This window comes from Lissotriton vulgaris, chromosome 12, assembly GCF_964263255.1.
Source record: "Lissotriton vulgaris chromosome 12, aLisVul1.2, whole genome shotgun sequence".
NCBI lineage: Eukaryota > Metazoa > Chordata > Amphibia > Caudata > Salamandridae > Lissotriton > Lissotriton vulgaris.
This window is the reverse complement of record NC_141700.1, coordinates 775,731,641-775,759,088: the sequence shown is the minus strand read 5'-3', so window position 1 is coordinate 775,759,088 and position 27,448 is coordinate 775,731,641. Positions and strand designations below refer to the sequence as shown.

The window sequence follows — 27,448 nt, the reverse complement described above, 5'->3', positions numbered from 1 at the left end:
CACTTCCTGATGTATTATTGGTGTTGAGGCTGAAGGTGGGGCACACAGCAGGCGTTTAATACATTAATTTTCATCCTACTGTAAAGACTGTTCATAGTGGTGACCCAAACTCCGGCACCATATAATGCAGATGAAACACATTTGGCGTTATATATAGATACCATGTTTTTGAATCTTCGTGCACCAACTTTTGTGAAGAAACAGAAAATTCCATTCACATTCCTGCTCATTTTAAGGCGGATGTTAGCATATTCATGTGACCATTTCCCGTTTCCCGTGTAGTGTAGTTCCTAGTTTCCCACTAGGCCCTGCGCATTGGAATAACATAAACAGTAGTATCGACGTTGAACTGCGGATATTCCAAGCCTCCACTGACTATGCTAAACTTAATTGGGTTGTGTTACCAACTAGCTCAGAGGTCACTGGAAACTTTCTTCTCTGCATAGGAAGTGATCAGCTTCCTTGGCACAGACAAGAAGGGATTCAGTTTTCCAACAACCGTGCAACATGACAACTTTGCTCCTCAGATCAAGAGTCAATCTCTATGGTCGTGTGAAACAATAGACATGTATTTCACTCAGTCAGTCTAGTGCAGTTTACTTTCACAAGATGTAGAGAATAGAGAGACGGGCGTTTGTCAATAAAGGGTTAACATTTATTGAACAGTCTTTCTTCTCGTACAAGAGAAATGTATTGCCACAATTGCAATAATTGTTATTATAAAAAGTACGTACAGTAAGATAAGTATTGCGAAATAGAACTGTAAAAGCATTGATATGGTTTCTTAGCCATACAATGGTTTAAAAGTAATAAAACATATATACAGTCATATATACATTTGGCTAACGTACTCAACTGGTGCTTCTAACTAAGCCTACCCCAGTGTGCCTGACCTAAGCCTAACACGTGAGAAGGGGAGTAAGTAAGTAGCTTTAAGTTAAGTTGGTTTTGCCAAGGTTTGTTTCAAGAATTCTCGTCTAAGGGTTTAGTCAACACCATACCTCTGAATAGAATGATGGAGGATTGGTATCTCCTTCAGGGGTCTCTCTCGATATCCCAGTCACCTGCGAGGGTAGACCGGAAGCGCCGGGACTGGATTTCTCTGCACGAGAAAGGCAGCGGCTGCTCTTCAGCGCGTCGAGGAAGGAGGGGTGACAGCGTCCGCGGGCAGCTGGAATCTGCTGGATGTCTTCGCAGAGGACGGCTGTTCAGCTCCTTAAGCGTACTGCACCATAGTTCGCGCTGTAGCGGCGATAATGGTAATCAGCAGCTTCACCACCACAGGATAGCAGGCTGCAGCGACAGAGTGCTAGTTTTTACCAACACAGGGTCATGCAGGCAGCTGGCATCAGCAACAGGCAACGAACTCACATTGCTTAAGGCAACGTTGGTAATATTTATACCTGACAGGTGCCGGGTTTGACGCAAGTTTGCTGGACATAAGACGTCAATTAAAGATGTCACTAGGAAGTGACAGTTATCAGTTGCTCATTAGAGTTCCATTACTAATCAAAACATAGCAAGCGGGGATTTCCAGGTTTGCTAAGTTTTTATCTTGTTGAAGAACTCGGAGTGTTATCTAGGAATATCAGATAGTGACTGCTGCTCTGTCATTGCACTAATTGGTCGCAAAGGAAGTAGCAGAGAGTCATGCTGGAATGTGGCTCTGTTCGTGTGAGGCCAGAGATGACTTTTCAGAAAATCGCACTTGAACGGTTATGCCAATATAGGGAATAAATGGATTTATAGCCGAATAGGGGCATAAGGTCACAGTATCGATCAGGAACCTAGATAAGCACGCAACACCCACTCCACGTTTTCATGTCCATCAAAATTACTAAAACTAAGCAATAAGATGCATGTGTAACATTGCCCACCCCAAAATACATAAATGCATTCGAAATAGGCGTACTTGTAATACATGGAATTTAGGTACTGTACGTTTTTCAAAGCATATTAATCATTCAAAAAAATTATTGCATATGAAGTCAATGAACGATTATGCAAAAGGAATTACACATGAAGTATCTCTGATAGAAGAAAGGCGAGATAAATCATCACATAAAAATGCATTGTAATAACATGTGTGCTAGAGGCTGGTGTTATGTTGTTATGTCTCTAGATGTGTTTAGAAATAGAAGTGTGAAGCTTCTGTTCTCTAAGAATAGTTTTTACGTTAAGCAAAGAATTGTTCGTGCCAAAAAGGGTCAATATTAAAAAAATTGTCCAATTCAAAGAAAATAGATTTCCAAAGCTCCTGGCAGTTTTTGTTGATCAAAACTGAAGGCCGAATTCAGAGTTCATGGGAACGCTGTGTGTCGGAAAGCTTCTCAAAAGTTATTGTTTCTCTGTGGGTGAGAACATCGTATCAGACAGGCTCTCAAAGAATTGGTCTACAAATTCAGGTGATAGTTCAACCAAATTAGATAGCGCTGTAACTTGGCAGGTGTGAGAATGATTGCTGTCATCGAAGGCAGGACCAGCAATGCTCACAGAACGTTGTACCTGGATGATGTTGCTTTTGTCACTCGCTCCACTGTTACCACTTGGTTGTAGCACAGGAGTCTCCACGAATGCCGTCATCAGGATTGGTAGCCGCTGGGGACAACACAATGCGTGAGCCGTTATTGGACTGAGCAAAGTATCGACGTCCATTGGTACTGCTGATGGAAGTGAAAGACAGATGTCCAACACGCATTCATCGCCGCAAAGCATACACCGTAGCACAGGTAAAATGCAATTTTGCCATATCGGTCTGAATGAAAGGAACCAGGTCATGTTTAGATCTCTCAGCCTGGCCAATCCAAGGACGTTAGTTATCCTGTCCCGGTAGCGCATTGCTAGGATTGTCTCTTCCATTCCCATGGGAGCTATGTCTGAGCCGAGGCTTGCCATAACGTAGCAGGAGGGTCAAAAATAGAATCCCTGCAACGAGTCCCAAAAATAGTGGTATGCCGCCAAAAATGGAGTGCACAAAATTAGGAAAGATTCCCAAAATTGCCTGGAAGGGTGTTAGCAGTCCCGTAAAGACTGTCTAAAATATGCCTGGGATGCTTGTTGCACTAGACATGTTAAGGAGTTGGCTGAACATTTCTACGAAATGCACGGGGCAATTTGTTGATAAAAGGTCATGAACTTCAGTAGCCGTCCTTGCGACTAGAAGATCATACGTCTCTTTAGATGACGTTATAGGCACAGTTGTCTGTAAAAGTACAGATTTCATTTTGCTTAATGTATCAATTCGTATAGAATAGAGATTCAGACGAGGCCAGAGGGGAGTCACTATGTCTGGAGGCCCGCTCGGAAACAATGCTTGCATACAACATTTGACCATGGACGTTACTTGTACTAGATAACTTTTCCCTGGCGTCAGGCCACAACATCTGTGATCCGTTCTAAGAATGTAACTCCCGTTTGCGAGTTGCATAAAGAAGGGCTCTATCTGAGTTGCAGGTGTGACTAGCTGGTGGCATGAAAGGTTGTTTGAATTTCCATCACATGCTCCGTGTAAATTAATACCCTGACACAAAAGTATACCGCTTAGTGAGTGTTTACAGTTGTCACCACTAAGAAATACATTTTTGTCACTGTCACTATAGCAAGAATGAGTGTATGGTAATTTCCATTCGGATTTTACATATCCCTTACCCAATTGTTCATATTGGCCAGCAGGTATGTACTCAAGGCACTTTTTAAATCGGAAAGTTGTTATCGGAATTGTGATAATTCTGTGTATTATCCATTCAATGACAGGACTCTCTGACATTGTCAATGATAATCTCTCGAGTTTTTCGATGCTCAGGATTGTATAGTCTGCTCCTTTCTGTGCCAAACTGATCTGTTTATCAGTAAGGTTAAAACTGGAAAATAATGACGTTGTGTTGATTAAACGCCAAGGCACATAGCCTGAACGAAGATTTTGCAGCGTCCAGCCTAATTCTATAATAGAGCGTAATTGAGATTGGCCATGTTGTAACATTAGCAAATCTCTGTCTATCACATCAAAGGCAGAGGATACAATATTGTCCAAAGAATATATTCTGGAAGACAGAGTCATTAACCCATTGTCTACCACAGAAAGTGATTTCTCCAAATTAATACGATCAATTTCTCGTATTTTTTCAGCAGTTTCAATTTGCTTTACTTTCCAAGCCTCGTTGTAAGCAGCATAGATACTGGTCGCTATGAAACGCTTTTGACGCTGTTTGCGTGGTCCAAGAATGAAATCGCGCAAATCAGCACCATCTTTTAGTAAAGACAAGTGTTGCTTAATTTCAGCCAGTGTGGATGAAGTTAGCCATTCAAGGCAGAGTTTCCCTACACTGTATGTTGTTATAATCCCTGGATGTTGTCTCTGGGAGTATCTAGGGTCTAATCTGGTCATTTTTAACCCCTGTGTTTTATTCAGGAATCTATCTTGGCAGCTATTTGTGTCTGTAGGCCAGATTAACCACTTTTTCCAATCAGGATTTGTTCTGTTGAAATGTAAAATTTGTGACACGTCTAACTCAATATCAGCTGTTGTATTCTCAGGTATTGGCTTTGGAATAGACAGTGTTTTAAGGTCTTTGATCTTAGCTAGGCCAAGACAGGATGTTTGGTGTACAGTGTCATTTAAAAATAACATTTGTTCTGGTATCATGCAGGTTCTAAATAGTGCTTCTATGCCTTGCACCTGCCAATCTTTTGTACCCCAAATTTTTTCGTTTCAATATTATTTTTCCAATAATCAAAACCAAATGTCATCATTTTGTCATAAAATGCTTCTGAATATATCAATTTAGAATTTGTCAGCATTGTTTTCATACCTGTTTTATCTAACAGTTTATAATAAAACGTTTCTGCATCACTGGTGTTAAACCCTGAAAAATATTTGAATTTCTCAAAAAATGCTTTAGAACTGCTTTTAGGTGGTGTAGCACAATGTTCCCATTGATTATACATAAAAACATTTCTAGGCTGTGCAGATTTATGCAAGTAATGATCCCCATAGTGGGTGTAACAGAATAACTGCTCATAACTAGATGAACCTTGTAAATAATCATGATCTGTGAATCTAGCTGACATTACTAAATCAGACATCATGTCATTAATACTGTTAAAGTCCCAATCATCAGAGAATGTACTAGGTGTCACAAAGTCACTTAAGGAAACCTTTAGTTGATGAGGATACTTCAGGATTTCGACCGGACCATAGATCTCATAGTCTGTTTTCTCCCATACTACCCCACCAGGTATTGGAATTGCTGTGACGTTTACTGTTGACAGTTCTCTTTTCTTCACGTGGGATGATCTGTGTGGTTTCAAGACTAGGTTGATGTTCTGACTTGCTGTGTCCATTGTAATATATTTTCCTTCAATTAATTTTCCCAAACATAGTACCATGATGAGCCAAAGCAGGAGGAAAAATACACCTAGACCGAACCAGAACTCTAGCCAAGGGGAAATGAGGTAGATTTCCTTCAGTTGATGAAAGAGTTCCGTTGCTTTTTCTTTAAAAGACTTTTTTGTTTCTGGCATCACTTCGGGGTCATTTAAATCTTCAGAGAAGTTGTCGAAGTTGATGAAATAACCAGAGGCAGTTCTGTCAATTGATGGGATTGTTCTTTCAATCTGTCTCTCGGTAGCACTTTCTGATGCCACATCATTGTAGACTGGTGTTGTTTCTTGACGAACTGTTTCAATCTGTGTTTCAAGAGGCACGAGTTCCATGGCATTATTGCATAGTCCTTCATTGTGCACTGCAGGCTGATCGAATGTGATGAGTCTTTCAGTTTGAACCTCTTGGATTGTTGCAAGTTTGGGTATTCTGTTGTTTCTTGGGAGTCCACTGGGCCTACTGTTGATTATAGGCCACATGCTTGTGGTTTTACCAGATCGATAGACACAACTCTGTTCTCCTTTTTACCAGCAAGGGGCGGTAGCACAACTGATCTTGTTCCGGTGACTGCTAAGACAGGTACTGCTTTTCTGTAAGAAGGCCCAAATTCCTTCTTCACCGCGATCTTTTCTCTGACTAGATCCCCAATCTTTGGAATCCAGACAGGCCTTGCTGGGGCTGTTGCGGGTGGTGCCTCGTGAGTGGTACTTGGCTGTTGCTTTAACTTTATGTTGCTTAATGATTTTCTTGTTTCATTCAGTTCCTGTAAAACAGCCAAACGGTCTTTTACATCAAACTGCGTTTTTTCTTCTTGTACCACTGACATCTGACTATCGAGGTCCTGAACGTTCATTCTAATTCCGAACAATAGTTCGTATGGGCTGAAACCTTTTAGAGAATTTCTTGGCATGTTGTTAAGACTAGTCTGGACACTTATTAAATGTTTGACCCACCCAGCGCCTGAACCTAATACCTTCACTGTTATAGATTGCTTTATGTCACGGTTTTTTCTTTCTACCACACTATTCCCTTCGGGGTGCGACGGACAAGAATACCGCAACCCAATTCCCATGCTGGCCATGGCCTCCTTATAGGCTCGAGAGCTGAAAGCAGGACCCTGGTCAGAATGGAACGTGGTAATTGGGTATGTGCCGATAAAGACTCGCAAATCTTTTATAACCGTTCTAGCGTCAGCCGAGCGCTGGGGACCTCATTTTTTAAGTGCTTTTCGCCTTAACTGTGTACACTGGGACGCGCTTCTCTTCTTTGATTGCGCAGATAGACCGCCTTATGCTGTCTAGAAGGGATCCTGAAACTACACTGGCCTGTTCATTTCTGCGATCTCGGTTGCAGTTTTCACATTTTTGAGCAAAACATTGAATATCTATACTCATTCCTGGCCACCAGTACTCTGATTGTAATTCATTCAGAGAGGCTTTGATTGTTTGGTGTCTCAGACCCAACCCCATGTGTGCTTCCAGTAAGAGGAAGCCCCTCCTGCTCCTGTTTGGAATTACTCTGTCCCCCACTCCAGGGATTCGAGCAAAAGGAACGGAGTTTGCATCGATTATGTATGCATAATTGAGTGGATAGTTTACAGGTAGTGCTGCACAGTCGCCTTTTACGGTCGTTTTTACTGCCAGCATGGTTTCCCCGTCTATGTATTTATCTGTACGCTTTTTTGTGGCTACGGAAGCCGGGTTAGTTGCTTCCGCTTTGGCTGTATTAGCCAATGAATTCCCTGCAACGTGAACGCCATCACGTTGAAGACTCTGTGCGTGAATCACGTGAGTCTTTTGTAGTTCTTTGAGTAAAAGAGCTACCTGTTTCCAGAGCATTTTATGCTTTATTGTGGCACCTGTGTCATCTTTGTAGTCGTTTTCGATCCAACTCTGCAGTTTGTTATTGTAAGAGTTGACGCAAAAATGAGAATCGCACACTATAAGTGTGGGGAATTTGCGTTCTGCATTTTCGAGCGCCATCTTTAAAGATCTGATTTCAGTTCTTTGAGCCGAACAGTACTTTACTGATTCGGTTTTTGTTACTTTCGGTCTGAATTTACCGCACAGCCAACGACCTTTAATGATCGCACATGCTGCATCGTAGGATTTTCTCTCTACGTTGAAATGCTGTACAAAGCTATCTGTATAGATTATACAGGCATATTGTGGGAGAGGCAGAATTTCGATTGGCAGAGGATATTCTTTTTCATATTCTAAATCATTCAGTTCTTCAAATTGCGGGGCGAAATAGTATTTCACATCTTCCGCTCCTAGAGAATCTATGCACTGTATCCATTTCGGATCCAGTGACACTGTAGGCAGGTTTACTGGGCTGAATATCGCCTCGAAGGCGGATTCCGCTGTAAGGATAATAATCCGTTTGCCGTGTGCTAATTCTCGTTCATTTGCTAATGCGATTTGCACTGCGTTCACAGTTCTTTCTGTGCGACTGAATGTTTTTTCTGCTTGTGTGTACAAGTGAGATTTAATTGAAATTGGTACCTTTTCTCCCTCATTAGAGGTTAGGTATGTGAATCCGCATCTTCCTGGGATGACTCGGATTACAAGATCACGTGTGTTGTCACATGTATCTAATTTTGTTTTTGCTAACATGTCTGTTTGCAGTGATCTCAAAATTTCTGTGTGTTTTTGAGTCGTTTTTGAGTCCAATTGATTTGTTTTAAATCAGGTTTTATTAGTTCGTAGAGAGGTTTAACCCTCTCTGCGTAATTTAGTATGTAAGTTCTTCCGAAATTCAGAAAACCTAGTATTGATTGTAAATTCTTCAGCGTTTTTGGAGCTTGGAGTACAGCGCACTTCTCTAAGAAGTTGTCCGCTAGGCTTTTCCCTTCACTTGATAATTCGTACCCTAAGAACAGTACTGTCAGATGGGCAATTCGGGACTTTTTAAAGTTGAATTTGTAACCCTCTGCTGCGAACCCAAGTATAATGGTGTTCACTCTTTTCAAGTGAGTATCCAAGTCGTCGTCTGTGAGATAAATATCATCTACGTAAGATAATGCTTCATCATCATAGATTTGTAGTAACTCTGTTACCCTAGCTGAGAATAGTCCTGGGCTGTTCTTGAACCCCTGTGGGAGTCGACAGAATTTTTTCTGTGACCCAAAGGCGGAGAAAGCGGTCAAATATCTGCTTTCTGGTGCAATGTTTTGACAAAAGAAACCATTAGAAATGTCTAATGTCGTTTTATATTTTTTCCTAACTATGTTATTCATTAGGGCTGCACTATGCGAGTTTTGTACTGCAAAAGTTTTGCAACACGTATTAACATGTCTGTAGTCCAAAACTAGACGATATGAATTGTCTGGCTTGGAGACAGGAAACAAAGGATTGTTCATTTGAGAGGTGCATGTTTCAATCACCCCCTAGTACTCAAGTTGATCTAAGATCTCCCTGACTTGTTTTTTAGCTTCTTGCTTTATGGGATACTGCCGTTGGGCAGTTGGTTCACTTTTTAGTTGGATTTTGTGAGGAGGAGAATCCTCATCCCATCCTACATGATTTTTATATAATGCAGGTGCCTGGGCTACTGCCCATTTCCTTGCATATGTATATTTTTTATGAATCGGTATGTGATTCGAGAAGGCAGGCATAATCACTTCTTCGCCACGAGGGCACTCCCTGACAAACTCTGGGGGCCAATCTTTTTCAGCTAACAGAATATCATAGCCTTTTGAGAGCTTATCCCAAAATAGACCCTTAATTTTCCTAGTCTTATCACCCTCTATACGCAATGTTATTTCGTATATTCTATGGGGCTCGCTAAGTCTGGCGTCGGCAGTTTCAACCTGAATGAATTCATTCGTGTCCACTGTCTCCAGATGACTCATCAAGATCTTGCGCGCTATACTGATCTCTGCTGCACTGTCCAACATTGTCAATGCCCACTCCCCGTTTTTCAACTGTGTCCTCAGTATTCTCGGCATTGTTGATTACTCTAATACTGGCTACCTTCTTTTTCTGAAATTGAGATTTTTTACTCTGAGCAGGTTCCTTGTCTTTGGACTTGGTGTGCTCTCCTGGGTCTGACCGTCCTCTTCTTTCCGAATTCTGTGGAAGAGATCGAGAGGGACGTGTATCAATACTTTGATATCTATCAGGTTTTTTTATATTATCCCTATTTCTAAGGTTATATCTTTTCTCAGAGGGCTCCCGTTGGGGAGACTGGCGTTCTCGAGTCGGAGTTCTCTCCCTCCGTCGAGGAGACCTTCCTCTGGACTGGAAAACTTTTTCCTTGGGAGTGGATTGTTTATTTCCATCCCAGCTCTTTTTAGGAGTGTTTAAATTATTTTTTATAAATAATTTTTCAGGATTTTCGAGCAGTTGGGGCTTAACTGGTTTCCCACCCAAGCTGTCTCTACCTAATTCTTCATAGCATTTTTCTATGATTCTGGCAAGCTCAACAGGATCTTTTATATCTGTTTCCTTCAACTTCTGGTGGATCGCCACAGATGCTGCTTCTCCCTTTATGTTGACTAATAATATAGCCGTGACCTGCTTGAAGTCTTTCAGTAATTTCATACCTAGATTTAAAGCGGGCTCTGGACCGAATTCATTTTGAATCTGTTTTAGCACTTCTGGTATTACCGCCATAGACGGAACACCGTGTGTTTTTGTGTAAATGGAAGCAAAGACTGTACCCCAAGTGTCGCAGTCCTCCACGTGTGGTGCGATTCCCATAGGAAGGCAGATGGTCAAGATTCTGTGTTTCTCAATAGGGGTAGTATCAGGAAATACTGCCTCTATTTGAGTGATTTTCTGGGCTAACCAGAAAGGAATTTGTTCCCGTTTTGCGGGTGTTTTACCAAGACATGACTGTATGTTCTGTGGTGTAATTTTATTTGTGTTCCCCTGGTGAGGGGTCAGCTGGTGTGAATTAACAGCTGGCTGGACTGTTGCAGTCCGCATTACATATTGGACTAATTGCCTATGTATTTTTATTAATGTGTTTAGCTGTGCTAACAGCTCTTCCTTAGACATTTTTGCAATGTCAGGATGTGGTGTGTAGCTGGCTAAAACCGGCCACGTGGCTCCTGGTCTACCTAGTGGACCGAGCCTGGTTATGTGATCAGTATGTTTTAGGGCGCCATTAAACCAGAGCAGGTGCTCTTGAAATTTAAGTGGAATTTCAATCTCCTCGAAAGGAGCGTACTCTTCCGGAGGTTTCTCTATTTTGTAATAGTGAAACTCTTTTGTTCTAGCGTTTACCGCTGGAAAGTTTATCCATGAATAGAATACCTCTGTCTGCCGATACTCGTGAGCCTCTATCACGAAAATTACTGTACCACCTTGTGGTGTCAGTCCGTTCTCTATAAGTTTTAAAGTTATAGATCTTCTTAAGTGGACCGGGATGTCGATAGCATCCGGGTCAATCTGTAGGAGACTCGAGTCTTCCTCTATTAGTTGGGCTGCCAGTCTAACTGCTTCCCTTTCTTCTTCACTGTCTGTCATTTTTTAGAAATGCAGGCTTTGCAGAGTAGGTCTCCAAGGAGACAAAGATTAGGTGCACAATATTTTGGAACACTGTATCCTTCAACGTTGAATAAACCAGAGCTTTACATAGGAATCTCTTCCTACTAAGGTCGGCGGATTTTAACCTTTCACCCACTCCAGACGTCTATTGGAGTATTTACGGGAGAAAGGGGTCTGTGAAATATGCACGACTGAGTTACTCTATAAGTCTTGCGTTAGTTTATCGCCTTACCAAACGTTTGGGCGCCATGTAGTGTAGTTCCTAGTTTCCCACTAGGCCCTGCGCATTGGAATAACATAAACAGTAGTATCGACGTGGAACTGCGGATATTCCAAGCCTCCACTGACTATGCTAAACTTAATTGGGTTGTGTTACCAACTAGCTCAGAGGTCACTGGAAACTTTCTTCTCTGCATAGGAAGTGATCAGCTTCCTTGGCACAGACAAGAAGGGATTCAGTTTTCCAACAACCGTGCAACATGACAACTTTGCTCCTCAGATCAAGAGTCAATCTCTAGGGTCGTGTGAAACAATAGACATGTATTTCACTCAGTCAGTCTAGTGCAGTTTACTTTCACAAGATGTAGAGAATAGAGAGACGGGCGTTTGTCAATAAAGGGTTAACATTTATTGAACAGTCTTTCTTCTCGTACAAGAGAAATGTATTGCCACAATTGCAATAATTGTTATTATAAAAAGTACGTACAGTAAGATAAGTATTGCGAAATAGAACTGTAAAAGCATTGATATGGTTTCTTAGCCATACAATGGTTTAAAAGTAATAAAACATATATACAGTCATATATACATTTGGCTAACGTACTCAACTGGTGCTTCTAACTAAGCCTACCCCAGTGTGCCTGACCTAAGCCTAACACGTGAGAAGGGGAGTAAGTAAGTAGCTTTAAGTTAAGTTGGTTTTGCCAAGGTTTGTTTCAAGAATTCTCGTCTAAGGGTTTAGTCAACACCATACCTCTGAATAGAATGATGGAGGATTGGTATCTCCTTCAGGGGTCTCTCTCGATATCCCAGTCACCTGCGAGGGTAGACCGGAAGCGCCGGGACTGGATTTCTCTGCACGAGAAAGGCAGCGGCTGCTCTTCAGCGCATCGAGGTAGGAGGGGTGACAGCGTCCGCGGGCAGCTGGAATCTGCTGGATGTCTTCGCAGAGGACGGCTGTTCAGCTCCTTAAGCGTACTGCACCATAGTTCGCGCTGTAGCGGCGATAATGGTAATCAGCAGCTTCACCACCACAGGATAGCAGGCTGCAGCGACAGAGTGCTAGTTTTTACCAACACAGGGTCATGCAGGCAGCTGGCATCAGCAACAGGCAACGAACTCACATTGCTTAAGGCAACGTTGGTAATATTTATACCTGACAGGTGCCGGGTTTGACGCAAGTTTGCTGGACATAAGACGTCAATTAAAGATGTCACTAGGAAGTGACAGTTATCAGTTGCTCATTAGAGTTCCATTACTAATCAAAACATAGCAAGCGGGGATTTCCAGGTTTGCTAAGTTTTTATCTTGTTGAAGAACTCGGAGTGTTATCTAGGAATATCAGATAGTGACTGCTGCTCTGTCATTGCACTAATTGGTCGCAAAGGAAGTAGCAGAGAGTCATGCTGGAAAGTGGCTCTGTTCGTGTGAGGCCAGAGATGACTTTTCAGAAAATCGCACTTGAACGGTTATGCCAATATAGGGAATAAATGGATTTATAGCCGAATAGGGGCATAAGGTCACAGTATCGATCAGGAACCTAGATAAGCACGCAACACCCGCAAAAGTTACCCCTAGGTAACAGAAGGATTTGACTGATTGCATTTTTATTCCTTCTAGGTAAAAGGACTTTTCCGGTTTAGTTATTGATTTCCCACATAACATAACAAATGTCTTTGTTTTATGAATTAAAAGTTTCCTGCCTTATATAAAAAGAGTGAAATTATCTATAAGACGTTGAAGGCCAATTGGGGTACGTGAAATTAAAACCGCATCGTCTGCGTATTCAGTTTTGCATACATTATAGTGTAGGACAATAGTTGAACCATGATCTTTAGCAGTTTAACCAGTACATACTTCGGGTTTTCTTTTGCACCCTCAACTTTGTTCATGTTCTTATCCATTGCAGTAGTACAGGTTTTTCTCTCATTGGCTAGTCACTTTCTTCTGACAGCGATTCCTCTTGTGGGGATCACAAATGTTGCCCCGATATGTATTCCATTTTCCCCACACCCGGGTCCAATTTTTAGGGCATCCCCTATGTAAATATACAGATTTTTCCATTTATCATTACATCGTCCATGTCCTAGCACCACCTTCTAATGGTGGGGGTCTGTATGGCTCCCCATAATTGTGCTATGTTTCTTTTCACTATTGCCATTCCCACTGCCACCCAATCCTGAGCTGCGTGATATAAATCCATTGGCTCCCAGATGATGAGCAGACATCTTTTCGGTTCCGGTGTAATCATTATCCCTGTTACCTGTGAAATTGTGTGCATGAATCTTTCCAGTATGTGGTAATTTCTACACATTGGCATATTATGCGCCCGAAAGTGCCTGTCGGAGTCAGAGTGGTGTATTTGTCTTGCCTAATTTGTGCAATAGTGTTCTGGTATAGTACGTGCGGTGTAGGACCTTCAGTTATATTAATTTTAATCTTGAGGGAATCGCTACCCCTAGGGGGATGCCATTGCTTCCTGCCAGTCTGCCTCGTCTAATTCTCCTAGATCAGTCTCCCATCTGGTTTTGACGACCACTGTCAGGTCCGGCTGGTTGTTAATTATTTTTTTATATGTTAGCAAAATGGTTTGTTTTGCCATATGGTCAGTGAGCAGCCTATCTTCTAGGGGTGATGACTCCGGATGTTGTGTGCCCTGTGGGATCAGATTCGCGGGTGCATGTCTAATCTGCATATATCTGTACGCTTCTGTCTTCGCTAGGCCATAGGTATGTTGTAATTGTGCGAACGAGATGACCTCACCTTTCTTCAACAGGTCCCCCACCTTCGAGATGCCTATCAGGTCCCATTGCCTGAAACCTTTAGTTTTTCATGGTTTGCCAAACTTGTTTGTGTCCCATAGCAGTGGTGCCTGTGTCGTGACTCCTTCCCATCCCAGTGCCCATTGCACCTCATGGCATATCTTAACTGTATGTGCTGTTGGTCCTGTCAGATTCTTTGTTCTAGTGTTATTATATCATTCCCCCATCATTCCATCCACTCCCAGGAGATGTCTATCCATGCAATAGGCTGGTTCATCCTGTGTTGCGTGTAACCATTGATTTAACACCGCTAATTTGGGCACTAAGTAATATGTTTTGAAATTAGGGAGGGCAATGCCTCCATTGTACCAGCTTTTTACCAGTTTATGCATAGCTATACGGGCTGCCTTGCCATCCCATAGTAACTTATTCACTTCATTGTTAATTGCTATTAAGTATGCCGGGGGACCGCAAATGGTGTGTTTTGTAGGACATAGCGGAATCTTGGGAGTGCCATCATCTTAAAGAGGGCTGCCCTGCCTAGTAATGTGAATGGTAGGGATCACCAGTGTAGGACATCTCGCTGAAAGCGCGCTAGGGGTTGCATAAGATTTTCTTCTGTAAAGTGTGCATCCTGATGTGTTATGTAGATACCGAGATATTTGTACCCTTTGTCAGCTATTTGTATGTCGCAATTGGGTGGGAATCGCGGGGGTTGCCATGAAGTATAAAAATTAGTGACTTCGCCCAATTTATAGTGTAACCTGACACTCGTCGGTATGCCGCACAAATATCTAGGAGGCAGTTCAGTGAACGGGAGGGTGAAGCCAAATATAGCAGCACATCATCAGCATACAGCGAGATGCGATCTTCCCATCCCATAGGCCACTTGAGTCCACGGATTACCGGATCTTGCTGTATCCATGCCGATAGTGGGTCTAGCACTATGCAAATAGGAGCGGCGACAGCGGGCAGCCCTGCCTTGTCCCCTTACCCAGAGGGAAGTTAGCCGAGATTCAGCCATCTGCTACCACCTGTGCCATGGGTTTCGTGTATAGTAGTTTCAATCACCGACAAAATTTGAGGCCGAAGCCTAAGTGGTGAAGAAATCCCAAAAGAAAGGACCATTTGACCATGTTGAATGCCATTTGCGCATCTAGAGACAGAATGGTTGCAGCCTCTTCTATTGTGGATCTACGACATTATGGACCCTTCTCAGATTCAATGCCGTATTTCGATGAGGCATAGATCTGGATTGATCCGGGTAAATCACAGTTTCTAAAATATGATTGCAATCGAGTTGCTAGCGCTTTTGCCAGTATCTTTGCTTCCGCATTTATGAGTGCTATCAGTCTGTATGACATGCAGTCCTGTGGTGGTTTGCCCAGTTTATATATTGCAACTATTGTTGCCAGGCACTGATTCCTAGGAAGTTCACCCTTCTTCAAACTGTGCTCGTACATGGTAAATAGGTGCGGCACAAGAACAGTAGCCGTCTGTTTACAGAATTCTGCTTTTGGTAAGGAATGGTCTTGATTTTTTTTTAAATTGTGTTAGTAAATGTTATTCATTTATTGATTTTAAATATTTTTATAAATAATTGAAATGCTTTTAAAAAGTATAAACGGAGTTTTAAGTAGGCAATATTAATACCCCTGTATTCATTTTAATACCTGGCCTTTAATGTATTTTAATTTTAATTATTTTTAAATACTAATATTGATATTTAAAACAAACATGATTATTAATCATGTTTGTTTTAAATATCAATATTAGTATTTAAAAATAATAATAATATTTATGAGGGTGTAACACCCATCCTCTGGCATGGAATGCTACTGAAAAAGGGGTTTTAGGTGGGGGTATTAATACACATGTAATAATTGGAATACCTTGGTATTAATCAGTTTTGTTTTTAATATTACTCTTTAATACTTTGAAAATACTTACAAAATACTTAAGAGGGTGGGACATCTATTCTCTGGCATGTGATGCAAGAGAATTCGGAATTTGTGGTAGAGAGTGTATTAATACATGGGTATTACTTTTAATAATACCCATTACTTTTAATAATAATTAATAATTATTTTTAGTAAATCAAAGATATATATTTTAAATACTTATGAGAGTGTGACACATATATTCTGGCACAGGATGCAAGGGAATGAGGGGGTTTACAGTAAGGGAGTGTATTAATACCCAGGTATTGCATTAACACCTGAATATTAATTTAATTGTAGTAACAATATACATTTTATAAATTTACAAGTTACAATCTGGCATGGGATGTTAGAAAAATTGGGTTTTTGTGTATGGTAGAGTACTACTTTTTAAAACCCTTATATATTAATTTTAGTAAATATAAAATAGATTGTTAAAGTATTTCCAAATAAGTAATCATGGATATATGTACAGTCATATACATTTATAAAAATAGAATAAATTACGTAATAATTAGGATAATTAGGAACTTATCAACAAGTATTTTTATTGAAATAATAAATTAGGACATATAAAAGTTAATCACCAAATAGTGTTTTATTTTATTTAAAAATATATATATAACAGTGAATTAAAACATATATAAAGAAGTTTAACAATATATTATTTTATAAAAATACAAACTTGAACAAACAAGTACATTTGCATTTTAATTCGTAAAAAATCTGGATTTTCACTCGCTTTTCCATTGAAGTCAAGGGGAGAAAATTTTCTTTTTCAATTTTACTTTCACAGATGATGTTCCCGCTTCTGCGTCTGTTCCTACAGTGGGTGTAGTGTCACGGTCAAGATCAGAAGAAAGGAACAGCTGCGGTTAGGTGAGACAAAATGTATTTATTATACAGATATTGTGGGTGGCATAGTTTATTGGAAAGAGAGAGGAGGGAGGTAGTTAGGTATATGTTAGTATTATGATGTATGTTTTGATTGTTTTAATCACCATTTTAATTCCTATGCAGGTATCGTTGTAGACCCACATCGGGTAGATAGTTTTTTAAAACATTTTTTGTTTAAAAAAATATGTTGAAAGAAGGATTATCATTTCTTTTAAACCATAGTGTAAAGAAAGCAATATATATTGTTTTTACTTTTTGGTGCGTCACGTTTTTAAAACAAAGTGTAGCGTATTTGTGGTACTTTGATCATGTGGATGTTTAGAGAGCTCAGATGACTTGGATCGCCGAATGGATGTTGGGAACAATTTGGAAGATTTTACAATGAATTTTTACTTAAAGTTTGGACTTTTGGATTTTGTGAATCTTTGGCCGGATCATGGATGGATTTAAAATATATGGATTGTGGAGTGCCATGATGGATTTCTTGTTGCGTTTTTTCCCAAAATACTTCATGATTTATTTTTGAGGGAAACACAGTAAAGTTTGCAGCAGTCATTTTGCTGTAAAATTTGGCGATGACAATCCGTGTCTCATTTGATCAGGATTTGTATTGGAAAGTGGATTATGGATTTCACACTTCTGGAGTGCTCAAGGCTCTTGGTGAACTGAGGAACTTTGCGAATCACCAAGAGAAGAAGAAAGAAGGCAACTGAAGGTAGTAAATCCAACATTTATTTATTTGGAAAACCTTTTCGAAAAATGTCAATTAAAATTTTTAAAAAGAATTGCAAAAAATTTAAGTAAGATAGAAAAGGTGTTAGTGTCAGTTAGAAATGTAATATATGAAAAATAGTGTTCTAGGTAGTCTGAAGCCATCATCAACGAAAACTGGTGTATTTGTCCCAATAGTCGCTCTGATATTTCTTTTGTTCTTCTGGAAATTCATGGGTTCAGACAACCAGTCAATGATTGTTCTCTTCTCATTTCTTGAAAACTTTGCTCCCTCCCCCAAATTTCCCAAAAATGGTAAAAGTTAGGGTAAGTTTTTCTGACTGATTTGTTAAAAGAGTTGTGGCATCCCTCTATGGCATAATTAGTCTTTGCTCCTCCCTCCAAGCAGGTTGAGTAACAGTTCCACCGCTTCACAGGAAACTTTGGACTCCTTCTGAGACCTGACCTGCTTAGATGGCCAATCCATCTGTCCTCAAATTGATTTAGTGAGGCACCCAATTTGTCTTCATTTGCAGTAAAATACTTAGATTTTGTAATTGATATGCAGTATTGATCCACACAGTCAGGGGTAATGGTGGGCAGTGAATTCCACTTTGCTGGAGGTTTTTGCAACCCCACGCTCTGCTTGGAGTGCAGAGTTCAGCAAAAAACTCTGTCTCTCATGTAGCGTAGCAGAGTTTACCAGTGCTGGCCTCTAATTTATTTGTGTCTAATATGGTGGCAAGTACCTCTCACTGTTTCTGGTACTAAGGAATTACTCATGGGGAAAACAGAAAACTGCTGCGCCACGAGCACTTCTTTTTACCTAAGTCTTCTCCTACCTATCTCATTGCTGTGCCCCGCCCCCACCCTAGCCAAGGCAAAGATCCACTCCGGGGAGAGCATAGCAGGAAGCCCCATCAGCACAACCATAGTAAAAACACAGCAAACCCCATGCTCACTCAAACCAGCAATGCAGGATTGCGCACAGCAATATTCAGCATAGCACTCCCTACCCTACCCCCTTCTAAACACCACACCCGAGGGGGGAAGCTGAGCAGGCATACGCATCCTTCTGGCCAGTAGAGTATGCCTGACTACACAACAACAACATCCAGGGCTCACTCTCTGCCATCTAGTCACCCTGCTTTGCTCTGGGCTCGGTCTGAGGGCTACGAGGAGGACAGAAACTGCTGACCGCCCCTGGCTGAGCTAGTGACCCAGACATGACTGAGCTTGGAGAACCTAATGGAGGCAGCCACGCAACAGTAAGAGTGGCAGGTCCTGCAGTATCAGCGAGCATGTGGTAAGGGGGGGCTCTGTGGGAAATGGGGCGGTGCCAATGGGGTTAGGCCTTTGAATCCAGAATACACATGAATATTACAAGTTGTACGGTAATGCTGCTTTTTTCGTTAGTGAAAACCTGCCGAGCTGTGTTTGGGACAATGGATCATTTTGTGTTGAAAAATAAACGTGGGAATCGGAGTGTAAACAAAAACCCTTAGAATTGTTACCCATGCCTGGCACTGCAACTTGTAATCAGGAGAACAGTTCTCTACCCTGTAATTACTAATCCAGTCAGTTCTTGAGGATATGTCATGACTTGGGGGGGCATGGGAAATCAAAAAGAAATGTATCTGCATAATAGCGCAAGTGGTCCTTCGTGAGTAGTCTGATGAGAGATTTATAAAACATGAGTCTCAGAATCACCGCAGTAACTGGGAAGTTATAGGAAGGAAGGAAACATTTAATCATGGAGAGAGGTTAGATAAAAGAAGGTAAACTGGGGTCTGACATTCTGCAGTGGCCAAAGTAAAATAAATGTGGACAGGGAGCATATCCTAAGGTGGAGCAGAACTCCCTGGAATTCCAGAGTTGTATTGCAACTCCGTGGAATTCCGCATTGTGCAACTCTGTGAGCTCTGCCCACCCCTGGTCAGAAGGAACAAAGCATAATTCTGTTTGTTTTTTTAACTCCAATTTCAGTTTACAGTATGATATGTAATCCTCAACTAAGGATGTTTTGGAGATTTTTCTCCAATAGGCCTGGGAAAGTGAAAAACAATCCTTGAATTAGGATATCCGGATACATTTTGGTAATCGTGTTAATCATAGGGTCATTCAAAAAAATTATCACTTGTCTAGGACTTTTATTCTATGTTTTAGATTTTATCGCTGTTAAAAATTCAATGTATGTTGAGGTTTGCTTATCAGGGAGTAAACTGTACACTAAGGGAACTACAGAGGTATTAATGTAGACGTAAATGGTGTATATTTGTGTGAATGGTTGGGATGTGGATTTAAAAGTCCCATCCATCATCCAATTCAACTCAATTCAATTTATTTTTATTGTATGTGATTAATAAAAACCTTTAACAAATTTGTTATAAAATGCTCAAACATCATAATCAAATCAATTTGTATAAATAGATAAAACATTAGGGGCCCGATTCTGATGCGGGTTGGAAAGCTTCCCCACTGAATCGGTTTGGAAATGGTTCCTGACCCACTCGGACCGGGAGAGTCCGACCGACGGAGTATGATGCATCCAGATGCTTCCCGATCCGATATGGTTGGACTCCCATTGACTTCAATGGGAGCATATGTTCCTAACCACATCATAATTGGGCCATCGGTCGGTAAGACATGTTCCCGATCCAATTTGGAAGGATCAAATGCCGTTAGGAGGCCTTCCTAACTGCATCAGAAACAGACCCTAGGTGGGAATGCTTTCCTAACCGCATCAGAATCAGGCCCTTAGGGTTTAGAATTAGAATTTAAATGGTAAGAGGTTAATAGAAATGTCTTGTTCTAATTGGCCTTGGATTGCATAGTTCCTCCTTCCTTGATGACCGTTCGGGTCCCCAATGCACTTGATTCTTCCATTTTATTGTCTACAATGGTTAAAAACTTCACTAGTTTGCAATTCAGTTGCAGATCGTTGGAGTTGAGGCACGCTATCACTGCTTACCTTCGTGTGCGGAGCCCATGGGAGTTAAATTCTAGTTTGAATATTCTGACCCTTTCTTGCTTTAAATGCATACAAGTGCAAATCAAGTGTGCCATGTCCTCCATTCTCTTTTTGCATAGACAACAGTTAGTTGTAGCTTGTCCCCTCTTCCATGGTGGTAGATGTTGGATAGATGGAAATTCACCTTGTTGATGTTTGAGGCATTTTTCATTTATGCACTGTGCATACCCCAAGCTGAAATAGGTTTGTGGGCTGAGTATTTTATAGCTATTAATAGTCATCCATGCATGGCTCCATTTTGCAAAGGGTGCTTAATCTTCTATTAGCAAAAGGGTCCTGATTGTCCTACGTACTTCATTTTTAAAAAGTGTATGTGATGTTGGTGTCTCCCAAAGCTCAGAAAGGGCCATAGTTCCTAGGCTGCTTTTTAAATAGTTCCTGAACGGCCTTTGTGAGCTGAGCTGCAAACCTTCCACAATAGATGGCTTAAAGTGTTCTAAGTGCATCCCTATTTTTGTGCTAGCTCATTAGGTAGGTCCCTTGTCTTCCTAGGTGTTGATTGGGGAGTCCAAATTCCAGTCTGATCTGAGCCACCGAGACATAAGTAGGTATATTAAAAATGATCCAATAAGCTCTAATCATAGTGCCGTCAAGAGTCTTAGAGTCCCTCCCTTACAGAGCAATGCTTCCATATGAGATGTTTGGTAGAATTCTTGCTTGAGTGACCTGAAGCAGGGGGGAGAGCCTGGGACCTGTCAGCTTAGTTTTTAGTTCTTTTTTTGCAGAGTTTTATATAGCGCGAACTTGACCCAAATCGGGTATCAGAGCCCTTTACATAGCACCAGTTACGTTACATGAGGACACACCTTAATTTTTGTTAGGCATGGGAAGATTAAGTGATTTTCCCAGAATCACAGGATGTTTAGCGTCGTTATCGAGACTCGAACCCAGATCCCCAGGTCCGAGGTCGAGCACCCTAGCCGTTAGTCCAACTCCTCTCAGCGATATTGCTACGCCAACACCTCTACTTCTAAATGATTCAAGCTGGTTGGAAATTAGCACACCGTTATCAATGGTAACGTCTAGATATTTATAAGCTGCATAATTTTGCTTCTAAGGCCGCTGATGTTCCAGGAGCAGAGGCATCAGGTGGTATCAGTGTATCAGTGTGGCAGACCGTTCCATCCTGACAAACCATTTGTCAATGTGTAGTGCTGTTGAAAGTTCTATAAATCTGTTGGTTAGTTAGAGATACCAATTATTGACGTAGTGGTTGCATGGAGTGAATGGAATAGTCTGCGTCCCTCTGTTCCCTGGACAGTGAGCGACTGCGAGCTCCCCTTAGGACTGAGTGGGTGGTGTTTTTAATGTTCCTTTTGTTGCTTTTATTGTTTCTGTTGCTAAGAAGAGGAAAGGGGTATCTTTATTTGCCATAAGAGGAAATAGTTATCCCCCAAGACTTGAATGTTTCACTTTCTCTTAGCACCTGGTTGGCTAAAAGGGAGGATTGCAATACAGCCTTAGTGACTCCTCTTCCTAAATGTGAGACCGACATGATGAACTCTATTGCAAGCAGATGATTTAAGAGTTAGAATAGTATTTTGCCTTCCACCACAGACCAACACCTTCCCATAGGCAAGCACCCAGCAGAGTTAGAATACTAATTATGCCCCTCACCACTTATCAGCACCTTCCCCGAGGCAAGCACCCAACACAGATAGAATAGTATTTTTCTCCTCACCACTGACCAACACCTTCCCTGAGGCAAACTCCAGAAGGTGTTGGAATAGTAATTTACCCTCCCACCACTTACCAGCACCTTCCCTGAAGCAAGCATCATGCAGAGCTAGAATAGTGATTCTGCCCCCAGCACGGGCCAGCACCTTTTTCTGAGGCAAGCACCCGGCAGAGTTTGAATAGTAATTTTGCCTCCACCTCTGCCCAACACTTTCCTTAAGCCAATCACCCGGCAGAATTGCAATAGTATTATTGCTTCATACTACTGACCAGCACCTTCCACAAGAACTTTTTTTTATTTGAAATTCTAAATGTAATTTTTTTCTAATAAAAAGATATTACAGTAAACTTACCGGAGAGGTTCTTTAGATATTTGTTTCAAATTTGATTGTTAAATGTCTATGTTCAAAGTCTGTGAATGTATTAGAGAAATAAAATGTTCTTTTTGTTTTTATTTTTTGCTTTTTTTGCTTAAAGTTTAATCAGATATACACATTCACTTACTTTTGATCGAAAAAAAATCTAAGATCTGTAAATACTTTCACTTTTTCCAATTAATTGTTTTCTGTCTAAATGTGTTTCGTTTTGAACTTCCACTTACTTGATTCAATACATGGCTGTATTTGAAGTCCAAGTTAGTAGTTTTCTCCTCCTACTGCAGATGCGTCTGGTTACCAGGGAAGTCAGTGTACCACTGAGCCCAAAATGGTCGTTGGCTTAACTTATACGTTTGCTGGGGGTTCAAGAAAATGTAAAATAAAGTATGCTTTGAAATAGATTCTTCCGCGGGATTCAGAACCTGACAGAATGTATATTTATTATGTTGTGTGTGAAAGGTTGTTTTTTACATTCCGTTTTGGAATGACAGCCATTTTGAGTAGATGGTGGCTCAGCTGTTGTAGTGGAAACAGTGAAAGGACACATGTTTCTTATGGTTTGTAAATGGTTGCTGATTTGCCAGTGTGTAGTGATTTGTGTAATATGTGATGCATATCCTGAAAAAAAAGACATATATATATATATATATATATATATATATATATATATATATATATATATATATATATATATATATATATAATATTATTATTTATATAATACCATTCGGCTATGTCATGTATGATTTGAGATGATTCATGAGCAGGTACTAATACATTTTTTATGTAACTGCTTAACAAAAATTATGAATGAATTAATGTGCGACATACGTACCTTGCAATCCTCTGGAAAGATATGTAATGTAAATTATCATGTCGAGCTGACAAAACCGTCTTATTGTATAGATTAGGGATCCGAATGGTAGTTTCTTTTGCCACTTGAACTACATTGCCCAGAAGTCCTAACCGTTTCTGATTAGCACCGAGAACAAAATTCTCGATCAATGGCGCCCAAATAGAATGAACTATAATTTTCTTTCCTTCTTCTTTTAATATGTCTAGAACAATACCGTGCAATGATGTAAAATTGTTATGTGTATGGTCTAAGTTACATATGCAAAAAAAAGATCGTATTTTTGTCATGTCTATTGCATAGAAGAAGGACTTAAATATGTTGTTTTTCAAAATGGTGGCTACTTGAGAAAGGCTTCACGCCGAAACGCGTCGTCTTTGTTTAGAGAGTGCACATTAAACATTAGTTGTGCCTGGACCTATCTGGTGTGCAGTTTTTCCTTGGATACCGAAAAGTGGAGGTGATTGGGGAATTGCGAGTAATATATATATATATATATATATATATATAAAACAATATATATATATATATATATATATATATATATATATATATATATATATATATATATATATATATATATATATATATATAACACCAGTATTCCCACACCTTGCTCCACACTGGAAACAACAATAGGACACAGACTCCTATTAGGTGCGTGATTTCGTTTATTACACAAAAGTGCAGATGCTTCGGCATGGTGGCATGACTTGTTTCGCCCTACTAGAGGGCTTGATCACATGATGAGATTCTCGTCTCCCACAGCTCTTAAACACATTTTTTCACCACACATTGCGTCACGTGAGTAAGTGAAAATCGAAGAAGTACTTTTGAATCTATAACCAATGCATGTTCCAAAAAACATCATATTATTCTTTTTTTGAAACAGCTTACACAATGTATCTTTGTTTTCTAAAACATAACTGGATAAATCCCTGTGTATATATCAGAATAAATATTTTTAAATCCAACTAAAGTGCAATGTGCCTCGGGGTGGTTGTAAACAGTTAGATAATAGCTGTTCAAATACTGTTCAAATACTGTAACAAATCAACATGTGAGATATGCACATTTTTTCAAACAAACAATCAATTTGTAAATACATTTATACTTATGGATATAGTGTATGCATATCTTAATCAACAAATCACTGAAAACTTAGATTAACTAATGTCAGTTTCCTTTATGTCTTACTCGCCCCCATTAGTTTATTGTCATATGTATTTCAAAGTACTTCTAAAAGAAGCGTTCAAAGTGAATAAAGTGCTTCAAAATAAATAGCTAAATATTCACAATTTTGCATCTTGTGGTTATTAAAATCTAATACTGAATCTGAATTATCTTGACAATCCAGGTTTCTTGGGAGTTGATGTGAAGATTAAAAAGCAGGTTACTGCCACCAATATATATCGGAGACCAATTTAAGACATACAGATAATAAAACTAAGGTTGTAGTTACTGTTCAGTTGGAGGGGTCATTGGTATAAAACTTTACTGCAGAAATAAAAGAGTACTCAGAATTCAAAGAGAACATAAAAAATCGTAAAAACTTGTTATAGAAATTAGAGGGATTCTATTCATAAAGTAACGTTCTCTGGGCACCTTGCGGCAAACATGAAGTAGAAGAACCTTAAAGTGAGTAAGCTCTAGACAGAATGTGGATAAAAGTATGTTAATAGATACATATGTAAACATAGACTTTCAAGGAAACATATACTCCCTATCTGGTATGTAAAACAAATACTCCATCTATATAAATATATAAATATATATAACTATAAATAAAACAGATGTAAAATATTCTATTGTCATAAAATACCACTGTTTTAAAAAATGGTCCACAAATCTGAAAAAGCATTATTTTATTATAAAAAGTGATGTAGTTCCTCCCCATTGTTAAGCCCATTAGGAATACGAGTGTTAAGTTCAAGTATGAATCTTGCCTTCAATTGTCTAAGGACTTTCTCTCTGTTTCCTCCCCTTCTCATGAGTGCAACCGCTGCTATGACATAGTATTTAAGGTTGTCTAGTCTGTTCACGTATTGTAAGTTGCATGTGCAACTCAACACGTAGAGAGCAAACTCCGTGTGGCAGGTGAATGTAGCCTTGATATGGTTAATGGATGCACCAAAAACAGTAGTGTACTCGGTTGTGTTTATACCAAATTTGCACGCTCTGCAAGTATTACACTTGATGAAGCCGTTACGGGGCGCTAACCACATAGTGCTAGAGTGTCTGACTGGGTTTGTCATGGACTTTGATTTTCTAAATGTCAGTGCTAGGGGGGTCGGGAATAACTGACTCAAGATCGTATCAGTTTGAATTATTGGCCAGTGTTAATTTATAATAGTCCTGATCATCTTATGTTGACTACTATACTTTGTTATGAATCTCATAGGGGTATTATCTGAATTCTCAAAAGCGGTGTTTCCTTTTCTTTTCTGAAACAGACTAATAAATCACTTCTGGGTTTGGATCTGACTTTTGATAAGGCTGGCTAAAAACCTGAGCTTGCTTTCCTTGATACATTCTTCAAAGGAATGATCAATGCTACAGATTCTACGTAGCCTTAAGAATTCCCCGTATGGGATACTTTTTATTAAGTGGGTGGGGTGTAAACTTGACGCATGGAGCATAGAATTTCCGTCAGTACTCTTTCTATGTAATGTAGTTTCAATACCTGCTTCCCCAATGCATACATAAACGTCTAAGAAGTCAATAGATTTTGTGTTGACTTCTGTAGTAAACTGCAGATTGAGGTTGTTTGAGTTCAGTTCTTTGATAAAATCTCTGACTAAATCCTCAGGTCCCTTCCAAATGAAGAATATATCATCTATGAAACGCATCCACCCTATGATGAGATCTTCCCAGATGTTCTTATATTGTATTCAGAGGACCTACTCCTCCTACCATCTCACGTGTGATCACACGTAGCTGGGGAGAAGCAGGCCCCCCTGGCTACTCCCCTGATGATAAACATCTTTGTTGAATAGAAAGTAGTTGTTGTAAAGACATAGTTTGATCATTTCCACAGTCATTTTTCTATGTTGATAAAATTCAATCGGTCTAATTTCTAAAAAGAAGTTTACAGCATTAATACCATCTGTATGGTTTATACTAGTATATAAAGCACATACATCAAGTGAGACCAGAAGATCTTCAGATGACCAAGTTATTTCTTCAAGTTTCTCAAGAAAATGGGTAGTGTCCTTAATGTATGAAGGCAGGGCAACTACCAAATCTTGTAGATGGAAGTCCACATATTATTGATTTTCTCCAGAATTCCTCCTCTTGCATCGATTATTGGTCTTCCTGGTACAGGTACAATTCTCTTATGTATTTTAGGTATGAAATACAGTACTGGGGTTATTGGAAATCCAGTTCACAGATAGTTGAATTCATCATTAGTGATTAAGTTGTTTCTTTTCCATTTGAAGAGTTGTTTCAAACATAAGGCATTCAGTGCTGACAGTTGTGTATTGGATTTGGCGTAACACTGAACATTGTTTAGGTGTTTGCTTGCCTCCAACATATAGTCTGCTCTGGGCCACAGAACTATATTTCCCCTCCTTGTCTGATTGCTTTATAATCACCTCATTGTGTTTCTGTAATTTTTTCATTAAGTCCTGATATTGTTTGAACTTGAAGTTAGTGCCGGTTTTACGTTTTTTGATGGTTAGGCGAAGTTTTTTGATTTCATTATTGACGATATCCTGGTAGATATCTATCGCGTCACGCGACATAATAGGAACAAAGGTGGACTTGGGTTTAAAAGGGGATTCCACTCTGCCTGTTACACTGATGCCCAATTCAGCAACCACGTCCTGTGTAGATCCAATGGATTTCTACCGGTCAGTGTTGATTAGACTGCCGATAGTTACAAGAGTGGGGATATCCGAGGTTAGAAGATTAGAAACTGGCTCCTTTTCAGTATTTTTCGAAGATTCTGCACTTTTTTTGAAGTTCTTTATTTAAAAATACATTTTTAATTTCATTTTGCGGATACATTTGTAGATATCAACACGCATTTGAACATAGTTAAAACTGATCTCCAGGCAGAAAGATAAACCCAGTATACCAATAGCTGGATTTTGGCCTGGTTT

The 27,448-nt window shown here is 40.0% G+C and overlaps 1 protein-coding gene across 1 annotated transcript in view; it reads left to right on the top strand.

The window, feature by feature from the left end:
* LOC147678672 (beta-1,3-galactosyltransferase 5-like) overlaps nt 1–27,448 on the top strand; it is a 222,393-nt gene that overhangs the window by 21,115 nt on the left and 173,830 nt on the right. The window contains exons 2-3 of the mRNA XM_086946130.1: nt 16,593–16,675; nt 17,296–17,408. The gene's annotated coding sequence lies outside the window, so the exon portion shown is untranslated. The remainder of the gene's footprint in view (nt 1–16,592; nt 16,676–17,295; nt 17,409–27,448) is intronic.